Source organism: Mobula hypostoma, chromosome 10 (assembly GCF_963921235.1).
Source record: "Mobula hypostoma chromosome 10, sMobHyp1.1, whole genome shotgun sequence".
NCBI classification, from domain to species: domain Eukaryota; kingdom Metazoa; phylum Chordata; class Chondrichthyes; order Myliobatiformes; family Myliobatidae; genus Mobula; species Mobula hypostoma.
The window spans coordinates 101227486-101242977 of NC_086106.1; the positions used below are offsets into that span (position 1 = coordinate 101227486).

At 40.0% G+C, this 15492-nt stretch overlaps 1 long non-coding RNA gene across 4 annotated transcripts in view; it reads left to right on the forward strand.

Moving 5' to 3' along the window:
* LOC134353071 (uncharacterized) overlaps nucleotides 1–15492 on the forward strand; it is an 86926-nt gene that overhangs the window by 58471 nt on the left and 12963 nt on the right. For all 4 annotated transcript variants that reach the window (XR_010019535.1, XR_010019536.1, XR_010019537.1 and 1 more), the window contains exon 3: nucleotides 8301–8421. This is a non-coding gene — a long non-coding RNA (uncharacterized LOC134353071). The remainder of the gene's footprint in view (nucleotides 1–8300; nucleotides 8422–15492) is intronic.

Consider the following 15492-nt stretch of genomic DNA (forward strand, 5'->3'; position numbering starts at 1 on the left):
AACTAGAAAATTCCTAATCCCCACTGCAGCTTAGTGTCACTTTAGTAACACTATGGCCACTCTGATGATATTTGTTCAATTTGTGTTTGCTGCAAAAATTGTGTATAATTTGTGTAATTTATGTTTTTCTTGTGAATGTTGCTTGTTTGTTGCTATGTGCCTGTGATGCTGCTACAAGTATTTCTTTCATTGCACCTGTGCATAAATGTACTTGGGCATAAGACTGTAAACTTGACTTTGGCTTTACTTTCTCTTTTCAGCCACAAATTAATCATTTTACCTTTTAATTTTTTGTTCCCCAAAAATCTATCGTTTCGCCATGTGTTCATTTTTTTCTTTCAATGTTAACCAATCCCTGTCCACTATCATGTCTTTCATTGTATGCCCCCAATCAATCACAGCTAATTCTCCTCTCATACTTACATAGTTTCTTTTGTTTAGATCTAAGATTCTTATTTACATCGAACTACATCACCTTAAACTCAACTTAAAATTCTACTATCTTATGGTCACTCTCAACTTCAAGATCAAGATTATTGTTGTCATCGGCATACATACATAGGGTATAACTGCCATGAAAATTAGTTTTCTCCAATTGCAGCATAGTACACGACCAAAAGAAGAAAAACGCAAGTTAAACTTAAACTTAAATTAACATAGTTAATAACTTTTGTGTGCAACATAAACAATATAAAGGTAACAATACTAGAGCACTAAACTCTTCTTGGTCTTCCAGCTAGGTACAGATATCAATTATAACAGACATTTCAATGACAAACTTTGCCATCTTCATCAGGGATGATGCCTGGGTAAATCTAATCCAGTAGTATTTACACCCCTGTAGTCCATCCCTTCTGATTAGTTAGTCCTCATCCAATCAGGTTTCCCCTCCCCCACCTTGTTTACAATCAAATTCCAGGTTCTTACTTAGAGTGAGATCTTCGTCTTTGCTAAAATTCTTTTCCTTTAGTTTTATTTCAATGGCTTCCTTTACCAGCCAGTCCCAAAAGCCCGTGGCACGGCACAGTAATTTTGTGCCGTCAAAATCTATCCTGTGGACTTAGCAAGTACAATGTTCTGCTACTGCCGATTACTCCGGCTAACCCAAACATGGAATTCATTTGTAAACAAGGTAGGAGAGCAAAACCTAATTGGATGCAGACTAGCCAATCAGGAGGGACAGTCTACCGGGATATAAATATCATCGGAGTTACATGCCCCAGCATCATCCCTAATAAAGATGTTTGTCACCGAAACATCAGTTATAATTGATACCTGTACCCGATGGAAGCCCGAGTAGAGTTTATTTATCAGACAGTATATGCTGGGAGAGCACCAGATCCAACACTGGAGCAAGATTGAAAAATACATTCAATAGCCATTTTATTAAGTACACATATACACCTACTCATTAATAAAATGTCTAATCAGACAATCATGTGGCAGCAACTCAATGCATTAAAGCATACAGATATGGTCACGAGGTTCATTTGTTGTTCAGACCAAACATCAGAATAAGGAAAAAATATGATCTAAGTGACTTTGACCATGCAATGATTGTTCATGCCAGACGGAGTGAGATGCTTCACCAGGACCGAGAATAAAGGGGGAGGATGCTAGAATAAATAGGTGGGGGCGGGGTAAGGTAAAGGAAGACAAGCTTGAAAATGACAGTAGAAGGTAGGTGGGTGGGAAAGGTAAAGGCTGGAGAAGAAGGAATCTTCTGGGTGAGGAGAGTAGACCATGGGAGAAATAGAAGTGGGGGTACCAGGAGGACGTGATAGGCAAGTCAGGAGAATGTGAGGAGGCCAGAGTGGAAAATAAAAGAAGAGGGAAGGGGCGGGGAAAAGAAAAAAAGGTAAAGAAAATAATTACCAGATGGAGAAATCAGTGAACATGCCATCAGGTTGGTGGCTACCTAGATGGACTATGATGTATTGCTCCTCCACCCTGAGAGTGTCCACACAAAAGGAAGCCATAGATCGACATGTCAGAACGGGAATGGGGGCACTTTTAGTGGATGGAATGGAGGTGCTTGATAAAACGGTCCCCCTATTTACGTCAGATCTCACCAAGGTAGAGGAGGCTGCATCAGGAGCAATAGATGACCCCAACAGACTTGCAAGTGCTCACCCAGGAGGACTGTTTTGGGCCCTGAATGGAGGTGAAGAAGGGAGTGAGTGGGCATGTGTTGCATTTCTGCCACTTGCAGGGAAATGTGCTAGGATGGACAAATGGTGAAGGGATTCACGGAGGGAGCAATCCCAGTGGAAAGTAGAGAGTGTGGCAGAGGTAAAGATGTATTTGGTAGTAGGATCCAGTAGTAGTTGGTGGAAGTTGCAGAGAATAATACATTTGATGCCAAGGTTCATGGTTAGTGTATTTAATATTTCAGTAATATTTAAGTAAAGAAAAGAATGTAAATGGCATACATCATTAGGTCACCATGTTATAAGTGAACGCCTCACTCAATTAAAATGGAGTTAACACATTTTCCCAGGCTCCTGCAATTCTCTTTCAATCAGTTTTTGGAGACACAAAACATTACAAAGGCAACAAGTTTTAAACCAAACCAGACACAACTACCTAACTGTTGAAGTGCAGCACATTTTTTTCTTCAGAAGAGGAATGAGAGACTTTAGAAAACAGATGAAATTCGTGAGTTCCTAAACAGGGAGTACTGGATGATAATAATTAATAAATAAATCAATAGAAAGCAGAAATGGCTGGCTATATCGGAAAGATAGACGTGTTTAATTGCACAAAAGATAACTGTCTGATGTATACTGACCGAATTAAGCAAAGTTTTAAAGCAAATCGAATCATCAATAGGAAAGGAGTGCCAGTTTTGATGGAAAAGCACACAGTTTGCTTAGAAGTTTTACTATTTCAACCAAACTAGCTGAAATGAACTTTGCGGATCACAGAGATGATCAAAGTGGGTACATGGAAAGAATCCTGTCATTAACCCTGAATCCAGCCTTCAAGTTTGACCTTCCAGAGGGTATCATTTCACACTTCTGCTGGATTGAACTCCATGTGCTTCTTCTCTGCCCAGCTCTGCATCCTGTTAGCATACTGTTGTAACCTCCGACAACCTTCTACACTATCCACAGCACCATCAAAATTTGTGTTACCTGCAGACTTACTAACTCACTCTTCCACTTCCTCATACAAGTCATTTATAAAAGTCACAAAGAGCAGGGGTCACAGAACAGATTTCTACAGAACGTCATTGGTTACTAACCTCCTGGCATAACATACTCCACCTGCTACCAACTTCAATAGGCAAGCCAATTCTGAAAGCTCACAAGGAAGTTTCTCTGGATACCTTGCCTCTTGACTTTCTAAATTCAGTAAAATGAAAAAGAACAAAGTAATGCCAGTTTTATGATTGGGTGTCTGATTAGTTTAGTGTTGTATTCTAGGCCTTTTAACCAAAGGACAATAAAACATGGGCGGGCCAGAGTACCGAGGCCGTTATCTATGATAGTTGACAACTGAAACCAAGCCATCTACGAGTAGGCCATCAGAGAGAAATTTTAAAAATTTAAAAAATAATACAACATATTAGGACAGATCAAAAATTCTTTACATAAATAGAGAAATATTTACCTATAAAATTAAAGGTTTATATTCAATATCAGAAAGAGAAAGTCACCAACTTTGTCAGAGTACTGCATTTTCTCTTTGACACTGCCTCAAAGTCTATATTCAGATACTCAAAGAGAAAGCAAGTCAATAAGCTTGCAAACAGTTTTAGTTCCTCTGTCCATGGTTTTGGAACTGATTTCAATACCACCAATGCCTGATCTGGTCTCATTTACTTCCTATTCTACTTTTAAATTTAATAAAACAGAGCAGTACAGTGCAGTTTAAGCCCTTCAGCTCATGATGTAGCAAACTTTTAACTCATTCCACAATAAATCAATATAAACCTTTCCTCCTACTAACATACAAGTCTCGTTTGTTTTGCATCCATATGCCCATCAAAGTCTCTTAAATGTCCTGAATATCCCAGCCTCTAACACCACCCTGGCAGTACATTCCAGGCACCCACCACTCTCTGTGTAAAAACATAATCCTGATATCTTCCCTAAACTTTCTTTCAGTCACCTTAAAGGGACGTCCTCTGCTTCACCACTGCCACCGTGGGGAAAAAAAGCTAGCCATCTACTCCATCTATGCCTCCCATAACTTCTAACAAATCACCTCTCATCCTCTTTCACTCCAAAGATAAAAGCTATAGTTTACTCAGCCTTTCCTCATAAGATATGCTCTCTAGTCCAAGAAGCATCCTAATAAATCTCCTCTACATCCTCTCTAAAGCTTCCATATCCTTCCTATAATGAAGGATAATACTCCCAAGTAAGGTCTAACCAGTTTTACGGAGCTGCAACATTTTCTTGCAGCTCTTGAACTCAATGCCCAACTAATGAAAGCCAACATACCATATGCCTACTTAATCATACCATCAATCTACATAGCATTTATGAGGGATCTAGGGAACCGGACCCCAAGATCCCTTTGTTCCTCCACACTGCTAAGAACTACATATACCATTAACCTTGTATTCTGCTTTCAAATGTGATCTTCCAAATGTATCAGATCAACTTTTTCTATATTGAACTGTAAATCTGTCACTTCTCAGCCCATCTCTGCATTCTATCCTAGTCTTGTTGCAGCCTATGACAACTTTCAATGCCATAGAAAAGCAACCTTCGTAAACTTACCGACTCATCTTCCACTTCCTCATCGAAGTCATTTATGAAAATCACATTGAGCAGGGTCACAGATCAGGTCGCTGCAGAACACCATTAGTAAACTTTGCAGGCAGCAATGATATTCATTCATTCAACAATATTTAATCTGCAAGGAGCCCATCATTTTTGAACATGATTTTAGGAGCATTTTACATCAAAAATAATCTTGTTTCATAATGGCTTATGCTCAGAAAATGTTATTTAAGCCACTGTTCCAATGTTCTGACGATAAAAAGCCAGTGAATGAATAAAACATATAGACAATTCATCCAAAAGCTTAAACTCCTTATGGTTTTGAGCTCATAGTTGAAAATTTGCCTTGATTAATCACCAAGGTGTAGAAGATGGAAAATGATGCATAAATAAACTATATTATTGGAGTGGACTACTTCTGCAATCAAACTGTAAAATTTCCCCAATTCTTCACTACGCTGTCTACGATGTGTAGATACAAATGTAAATTGTTTCATTCACCAACTAGGATATCATATGCTTTTGCATCTGGAATTCTCTCAACAACATCGCTAAACAAATCCAATGTGCCCAATTGATTATTATACTTTACTGTAGAAATCTCTGCATTAATAAATTAGTGAATGCTTTGAATCAGTATCCAATGCAAAATTGAAAACAGATCATCAATATACAGAATATATTAGTTATCATGCGTTATGTGTGTCTTACCTTCATAAATTATCGTGTGTTATGTGTATTACTCTGCTTTACACCCAGGCTTGGAGAAACGTTGTCTTGTTTCTGTATACATGAGATACATGTATATAGTTAAATGGCAATAAATTTGACTTGATATATAGCATTAATTTTGCATGCATTATTTATTCTCATCTAACCATTCACAGAGTATCACCTCTTGAGAGTTTTATCTTTCACTTCAATGCTATCTTGATACAAGAGGCCTTCTCCAGTACCACACAAGCTCTTCTTGCCCAATTTCCTGAGGAAATTAATTAGCAAGGATGCCAAAAGATATTTATTTAGTTATCAGTTTCTTGGTTAGATCAAGATCAGGTAAGTGCTAGCTGAAATCTAAAAGTTACTGAAATTTTCACAAGCATCTGTTATCAGCAGATTTATGGAAGTGTTTATCTTTTTTTAAAAAACACGCAGAGAGGGATCAGTACCTGGAATGAGTTACTGAAGAGAATTTGTTGTGCTGTTTTGTGTTCCCAGAATCAGAAACAAGTTTACTATCATCGATATATGGAATGAAATTTGTTTTTGTGGCAGCAGTACAATGCAATACATAAAAAATACTATAAATTACAGTAAGATCATAAAATAATTAACAAATAGTGCAGAAAAAAGAAAAGTATGAGTTAGTGTCCATGGACCATTCAAAAATCCGATAAAGGGGATTGTGTATCTTCGGGCTCTTGTATCTTCTTACTATTAGTAGGAATGAGAAGAGGGCACGACCTGGAAGATAAGGGTCCTTCAGGATGGATGCAACCTTCCTGAAGTATCGCCTATTGAAGATGTCCTCAATGCTGGATAGGTTGAGTGCTCATAATAAAGCTAGCTGTGTTTATCCCTCTGCAGGTCTTTGGTGATCTATCAACTACTGATGAAATAAAGCTGCTGGCATGCCTTCTTTGTAATTGTATCAAAATGTTAGGTCCAGAATAAACCTTCTGTGATGCTGATACCCAGGAATTTGAAACTGCTCACCCTTTCCACTGCTGACCTCTCAATGAAAATTGTAGTGTGTTCTCCCAATTACCCCTTCTTGAAATCCACAATCAACTCCATGGTCTTACTGACAAAGTGCAAGGTTGCTTTTGCAATTCTACTCAACCCACCAATATATCTCACTCCTGTATGTCTCCTCATCATCATTTGAGATTTCACGTTCTGTGGTGCTGTAGCTGCTCGACTAAGTACATTAGGGATCTTCCAAAATGCTCTGTAATCTTGTATGGAACATCAGTCCTCACAAGCTTGCATCAAGAAATTGCAAACATGCTCTGTTAGAATTGTCATTCAGTAATATTCAGGCAAGTTCATAATATGCAAGTACAGTGTCTGACATCACCATTTCTTTTGCCTTTTGGAAAGTTACCTCAAACTGCTTTGTCCATTGCTATTTCTTCACAATCAGGTTTGGCTGGAACTTGTTATAGTAATTGACAAATCCTAAAAAGGACCACAACTGTGACACGTCCTTTGCCCTTGAATTCTGAATTTTGAATTTTGAAATTCTACTTGAACTTTCTCAGCACACTTGTGTAAGTCTTGTACATCAATGGTGAGACTGCAGTAAGTGATGCTTAGTTTAAAGAATTCACACTTGTTGTGTCATGCTCTGAGCCCATAATCTTCTAATCTTTTTAACACCATGTCGAGATTTTGGAGATGTTCCTCGTCATCTTCACGAGTAACAATGATGCCACCCAGGTATCACTGAGTGCCTGGGTAGCCTTGCAGCTCCTGGTCCATAGCTTTCTGCCAGAGAGCAGGTGCAGAAGCTACTCCAAAAATAAGTCTAATATGGCGAAAAAGCCGTTTGTGAGTGTTTATGGTGAGAAACACTTTGGACTTTTCTTCCATCTCTATCTGCAGGTAGGCCTCATTTACTAATCCACTTTGCCGAAGTGTTTCACTCCAGAGAAGTTTGCAAAGATATTCTCTATCCTGGGCAGAGGGTGTTGAACTACTATCTGGACTGGATTGATGGTGATGTTGGTTCCTGACAGACCCATCCTTCTTGACTACAAGGACCACTGCTATTATCCTTGGGCTCCACTCAAAATTGGAAAGCATCCATTCAGCCGCCATGCAATGTAGATCACTGGTTACTTTATCATGGATGGTATAAGGAATTGGACAGGCTTTGTAAACTTGGGCGTGGCCTTTTATTTTACCCTAAATAACTTTGAACTTACCAATGTCAATCTTGAACACTGCTGTGGCATCAATCAGTATCTTTCTTAATTCATTTCAGTTGACTCTATTGCAGGGAATGTGGCATTCAAATGGTGGCTGGATCTCCAATCAGATTGTAGTTATCTCAGCCAACCATGGCCCCACAATGCTGGCCCTCCTGGTTTTTTTTTTAAACCACATACAAGCCCAATGTGGTTGTTGGTTATTGTAATTTACTGTTACAAATGTCATTCCCACAAGAGTTAGCTCTTGTCTAGTATAATTTCTTAGCTGGATATCTGCAGGTTTCAGTTTAGTATTCTGGTGTAAGCTATATTGCTCATCTCCTGTTAGTTTTCACATTGTGTAAATCTCAAGGCTATGCAGTCCTGTGTCACTCTCATTGTGATCAGATTTTTCATCAACAGCATGCAGATTAATGCTCTTATTAAAACTGCAATTTGACTTTTTATATTTTTCTCTTCCCTGTGTAGTCTATTTATTTTTGTCTACTCTAGATGCTCTTTGTTGTATTTACTGAGCATATGGCAGAAATCTGGGATCTTCATTCATTGTTTTATTTACATATTTGTTTTAATAACTAAATATTCCATTGCTAAACTATGAATGTTATTACATATATACTTTACCCAGGAACTGGAACAAGTAGATAAGTGGTCATTAACTGAGGATAAAGACATACAGAACCTGACTTTTTCAAAGATGTCGACCGAGCAAGCATCGTACGCTGACACCTTCTTGACCGGAAGTACAAGTAAGTACTTCAGTGGCTCACCTTTCAACAGAAGCTGCCACAGAACCAGCTGCACAGCCCTCACTCGCTGCAACAGGCTGTGGTGATAAATCACCACTGGACAATAGTTCGAGTGAGATGCTGAGACTGGCCAGAGAAGCCCTGGGGCAGAGTCAGTCTGAATGTGGACAAGACAGTCTTCCAGAGAGTGGTGGAGAATTGGGGGAGGGTAGTAAAGAGGACCAGAGAAGAAGTAACAATATATTGCAGAACACAGATGAGCACACAGTGTAACAAGCACCAGTGGTTGCCAGGAAACTGAGTCAAGAACCTATTGACACTTCAGAATAATTAGACCCAGACACAGCTGCAAATTCAGGGTTAGTACCTTGAGCTATTGGTTCCAGCACACTTGTAGCAGAGCACAGCGGGGAACCAGCTGAGCATCCATCAGATGTAGTTGCTTCCCTGGTCACTCTAAAGACATCATCAATGAGGGAGGTAGGCCTTTCATAACCAAACAACCAAAGCCTAATCTGTTGCTAACAGCCAGGTCCTGGGAGATGAGGATCGATGTGGGAAGGAGGTTGCAGTTCCCGGATGTGGTGCACACAACCCTACACCCGGACATTGTACTGTGGTCAACCGAAGGCAAGAAGATAATTCTGGTTGAGCTGACTGTGCCGTGGGAGGCCCATGAGAGAAAGGCCTTGAAGTACCAGCCCTCAGTGCGGGAGTGTAAAGACAAGGGATGGCAGGCATGGTTGTTCCCTGTGGAGATCGGCTGCAGTGGTTTCCCAGCCAAATCAGCATGGTCGTTGTCAGATCTGGGCCTGGACGAAAGGAGCAAAAAACAAGCAGCTCGTAGGATGGGGGAAAAGGCAGAACGAGCTTTTTGCTGGATTTGGAGTAGGTGAGAGGAGGGGAGCTGGAACCCAGGAACAGATGGGCAGTGATTTGGCCACCACTCTCAGCCCACCAACTGGAGAGTGTTGTGATTAAGGGTCGAAACACTCGGTGAAGGTTGGGAACCACCTGATGACATCTGCTCCTGGCTGAAGGCTACGGTTACCTTATAAGGTAACTGGAGAATGCACCGTAACAGGTGTATGTAACAAGTAACAGTGGAACATCAGAAGTTACCAGAAGCACGGCCGGTGAATTTGGCATGGATCTGCTTAATCCCTGCCAATTCTTATTGACTGCAACCATACTGTCAACAAACGGGATGAAATCCCAACTCCTGAAACGGCACACAGTCACTCACATCTTATAAACATAGCCGACAAGATCCCCCCCACGTGACTGTCCTGCTGAGGTTCTCCTGTTGCTTGGCAGACACCATCTGTGCACATAAGGTAAATGAACAGCACAGTGATGTACCTTATGCCAAATGACTGGACCTGGATTCGGTCATTGTGGGCAAGTCTGCTTCTATGGTGCTCCTCAGGCAACTGCAAAAATGCATTTAAGGCTAATGCCCTGAAGAAAAGATGCTAAAGTTATTTCAGACTCTGTGAAAGTAGTATCTGTATAAAAGAAGGTTATAGGAGTAGCCGAAGACAGCCTTAGGAGGACCTACAAAATGTTGGGAACGAGACTGATGCGCCAGAAGCTGCTGAACTGCGTTGGCGAGAACGCTAATGGCCATCAGCTGATGCTGGCTGTACACGGTGAGTTCATGGAAGATGGCTGTGAGAGCAGAAATCGTAGGCACCTGATTCTGAGTGTCTGTGGTGAGCTGTTGAACAGTTGCGGCGAGAGATAACGCCTGTTCCTCCAGATGGGACTGGGCTTGTCGGCACGAGGTTTTCTGCCTCACTGCTTCAGTAACTTTACTTAGAAGTAATTCAATTACCTGTAGCTTGTCCCCTACGTGACCAAAGAATCACAAAGCCAAGATCAGCTGCTCTCACTCTGACGGGTCCATTTTTTGTGAGGTTGAGACTTGCTCTTAGTATATTTGGATATGGCCCAAGTGTGGAGAATGAGACACTGAACCAGGTTTGCAGAATTTAATGTGAACAGGGTTTTAAGGGAAAGGAAAACAATAATTGCTAGGCCAAACAAAATCATTAACTAAAACTCTCAAACAGAAAACTAGATGCCAGCTCTGCAGCAGAAAGGAATATCTAAATATAAAATGAATACTGCTAGTCTTCAGCATCATTCGACTCAACACCCCACTTTCTCAGGCAAGGCTGAATGCAAACAGGCAGCGTAACATTGCAACACACTAAATGCTGGAGGAATTTTGAGAAGTTGTTTAACTCGTTGCCTAGCTTTCTACAAAACAGACTGCAAAGGCAATAGCCTTAGCTTTATTTGTCACAGATACATTGAAACATCAAAACGTCCAGTGAAATACATAGAGAAATAGAAGAGGCATGTAAAAGGGGTAATGTTACAATAGTGATGGGGGATTTCAATGTGAAGGTAGATTGGGAAAATCAATCTACTGGATCCCAAGATCCCAAGAGAGGGAATTTTAGAGTTGCTTGTGGTTGAGCCTACTATGGAACAGGCAAATCTGGATTGGGGGTTGTATAATGAACCAGATTGGATTAGGGAGCTTAAGGTAAAGGAACCCTTAAGAGACAGTGATCATAATATGGTACAATTCACCCTGCTGTTTGAGAAGGAGAAGCTAAAGTTTGATGTATTAGTATTACAGTGGAATAAAGGAACTTGGATAAAATAGAAAAATGGCAGCATTGTTTCCTTAAGGGAAAATCTTGTTTGACAAATCTGCTGGAATTCTTTACTTGTTTTGCTTTTCACTTGGATTTTAAGAAGGCCTTTGACAAGGTGCCACACATGAGGCTGCTTAACAGGATAAGAGCCCATGTGTTACAGGAAAAATCCTAGAATGGATAGAAGATTAGCTGACTAGCGGGTGGCAAAGAGTGGGAATAAAAAGACCTTTTCTGTTTGGCTGTTGGTAACGTGGTGTTCCGGAGGGTTGGTAATGGGAACACTTCTTTTCACATTATATGTCAATGATTTAGATGATGAAATTGATGGCTTTGTGGGCAAGTTTGTGGACAATATAAAGACCGGTGGAAGGCCAGGTACTGATCTCTGCAGAAGGACCTACACAGATTGGGAGATTGGGCAAAGAAGTGGCAAATAGAATTTAGTGTAGGGAAGTATATGGTCATGGACTTGGTAGAAGAAATAAAAGCATAGACTACTTTCTAAGTGGGGAGAAAATTCAAAACTCCTCGGTGCAAATGGACTTGTGAGTCCTTGTGCAGGATTCCCTAAGGATTAACTTGCAGATTGAGTAAGTGGTAAGGAAGGCAAATGCAATGTTAGCATTCATTTCAAGAGGGCTATAATAAAAGAGCAAGGATGTAACAGTAAGGCTTTATAAGGCGTTGGTCAGACTGCACTTGGAGCTTTGAGCAGTTTTGGTCTTCTTAGCTAAGGAACGATGTGCTGGTATTGAAGGAGGTTCATGAGAATGATTCCAGGAATGGAGGAGTTCACATGCAAGGTGTGTTTGATGGCTCTGGGCTTGTATTTGCTGGAGTTTAGCAGAATGAGAGGGAGGGGATAGATCTCATTGACACCGACTGAATATTGAAAGGCCTAGATAGAATTCAATTACAGAGGATGCTTCCAATAATGAGTGAGTTAATGACAAGAGGGCACAACCTCAGAATGGGCTGTCCATTTTGGAACAGAGATGAGGAGAGATTTCTTTAGCTAGTGGCGGTGAACTTGTAGACTTTATTGCCATGTACAACTGTGGAGGCCAAATCATTGAGTGTATTTAAAACAGAGGTTGATAGGTTCTTGAATAGTCAGGGCATCAAAGGTTACAGAAAGAAGGCAGGAGAATGAGATTGAGAGGGATAATAAATCAGCCATGATGGAATGGCAGTGCAGACAGTTTGTATAATTTTGCTCCAGCACCATATATTTAAGTCAAAGTAATTACATTTACAATTTCAGCTTAATATAAAGCAGATTGTTGCCTCATTTATAGCCTGTGCACCAGACAGACAAAATAAACTTTGAATGATTTAATGAATATCAAATCAGTTGCATAATGCTTATTTATTATTGAATACTTACATCATAGATCAGTGATCATATTTAATATGACATCACTCAAAAGGTTGCAACTGTTTTAGGAATTAGTTTTTAATATTCAGGTTGCCATTTTCCTGGGTCCTGCTCTAAGACAAACTGCAATCCCATTAGGACACATGGAAAGGCTCCATTATCCCTCCAAGGCTCAGATGATTGTTTTGTTTCTAAACCTCACTTGTTTGACCCAAAGTTGCAACTGAACTCTGCTAAGGTACTTCTAACAAGTCCAATAGAAAATTTTGAAACCTAAAAGCAGCAGATGCTGGAAAACTGAAATGAAATGGAAAACACTTGAAATATTCACCGGGTCAACCCGCACCTGTAGAAAGAGGAACTATTAATATTTCAGATTTCAGACACTTTAACAGACTGGGAAAGAGAGTAAAAGCCTTGTTTTTGTGGTAGCAAGGACATTGAGGGAGAGGGATGGGAGGAATAGCAGGAGTGTCACTGATAGGACAAGATTGTAGTGTGACAAATTTCACGACATATGCTGATGATAATAAATATTCTGATTCTGGTAGCTAAATTCAGTTAAAGTCAGATTAGGCTACTTTAACTCAAAATTAGAGTCCTATTCTAACATTTTTTTTCTGGTCTCCCATATTGTTACTATGAGGCCTGCATGACACTGTATTGAATTCTCCAACTTTAATTAACTCACACTTTTGTTTTAAAAGCACCATTTCCACCAGCCATCATCTTCTTGGCCAAGGTTTTCTTCTCTTTTTTTTGACCTGCAAGGCAGCTCCCACAGCCTTGGGATTAGCAACACATTACACAGACATAGAAGTATAGTTTTAACTTCTCATTAACTGCTGGCCTGATACATGTTAATTACTGGGAGAATTTTTTTTTGAAAGCTGGAAGACTAGAGGAGGTGATTGTGTATGTAACCCTCTCACTGTGGCTCGTATACAAACTTGGCTCATTAGCCAACTCTGTTAACAGCCACATGACTCAGTGATGAAGAGGCCACCTTTTATAAACAATATACGTCTAGGGTCGGTGCAATTTGGAGTTCAATCAAACAGGAATGCCATGATGTTCCAATTAATGGAACCTCGACTTGAGCGAATGCTGTGTAAATACTGCCCATACACAGTTATCGGTCAGCCAGAAATGACTGATCATACACCAGAATTAAATTAGTAGTTTATTTAACAAATTTTCAACTGTAACAAACAGTTCCAAAAAAAGAAAAATAAAGGGCCCATTACTGTTAAGCCAATCCAATGTACAGATAAATGTTGGAGCCCATTCTGAGGTAGTTGAGGGTATACTGTATTTCTTTACTCACACGCTGGACCCACAGTCAGCAGGAAAGCACCCGCCACATTCCAAATCTCTCTCAAAGACAATCTCGAGAAATCTCAATCTCTCTCTCTCTCTCTCTCTCCCCCCTCCTCCCTCCCTCCCTCTCTCTCCCCACCTCCCCCCCCCCCACCACAACCACCACCACCACGCACCCACCCACTTCAGAAAACTCCTCAGACACACACTCCTAAGCTGGACAACATGGCTCTTTATCTTTAGCCAAAGCCAAAACACTATCCAGCAGGACACGCTGTTTTAACAGAAAACTGCTAAAATAAACTACCTCACAGCATAACAGTAGAAATGTTAACCAGGGCATTACATGTAAGATTTAGAATGATAGTCTTTAATGAAATATTGTAAAATATCCACCTGCATATCAAAAACTTGTAATAGCTGACATCATTAATTTTATAATTTTGAGTCATAAGGTCAATGAGAGATACAACATAGAAAAATCTTACAATTAACCATCCACTTACACTGATCATACCTTTCTTGTGTTTTTTTTTAAATATAAACACATTATTTAGCAGATGCCAAATGGGTATTAAGACCAATTTTAACTTTGGCTAAGAAACCAACTCAGTACACATTGCATCATATTCACTCAAACATAAAATCTCCTATTTAGCAGCACAATGAAGTTGTAAAAAAATTCCAAGGCATTTTAAATATTTACTTAAATATAAATAGACTAAGTCAAATAAGGACATTTAATTTTGCAGGTAGAATGAACAGCTCTGTAGCTTAGGCAATAAATTCCTCAGATTTACCTAGACAGCTGAAGATACACCTGTCAATGATTGGACAAAAAGAAAGGTGATAATGCACATTGAACATAAACAGAGTAACAGAGAGTTAGGAATTCGCAGCAGTAGATAAACTGATAAGCCTTTTTAATACTTAATGATAAAGAATACAATTTTATATTTGTCACTGAGTACTGTGAGCCAATCCAGGTCAGCAAGAGGAGGAGCTGAACACACCACAATCACAATCACATTTAATATCGCTGGCATATGTCATGCAATTTATGAACTTTGCAGCAGCAGTACAGTGCAATACATGATAATATAGAAAAGAACTGAAATATAACTGAAATAGTTAAATAAGTAGTGCAAAAACAGAAATTTAAAAAAGTAATGAGGTAGTGGTCATGGGTTGAATTCAGAAATCGGATGGCAGGAGGGAAGAAGCTGTTGCTGAATTACTTCGACAGCATTGTTTTGTTACAATTATCACTCATCATTTGCCAGGAATAACCAGCTAGCTAGGAGAGACTGAAATAATGAAGCATGGACTGAGCAGGGTTATGATAAAGATTTCAGTATTAAATGGGCAGAGACTGGTGAAGATGTAAAAGTAGAAGAAGCAGGACATGGTTTTGATGGAGCTTTACTGGGGACAAGAGTTCCACTTAGGCAAGGATTGCCACGTACTAGTGAGGCTAGAAATAGGAAGATAATGCAGCTAAGTACGTGGCTAAGGAGTTGGTGCAGGAGGGAGGGCTTCATGTTTCTGGACAATTGGACCTTGTTCTAGGGAAGGTGGGACCTGTTCTGACAGGACGGGTTGCACCTGAACTGGAGGGGGATTAGCTTCCTTGCGGGAAGCTTTGCTAGGGCTGCTCTGGGAGGTTTAAACTAGATTTGCAGGGGGAGGGGAACCAGA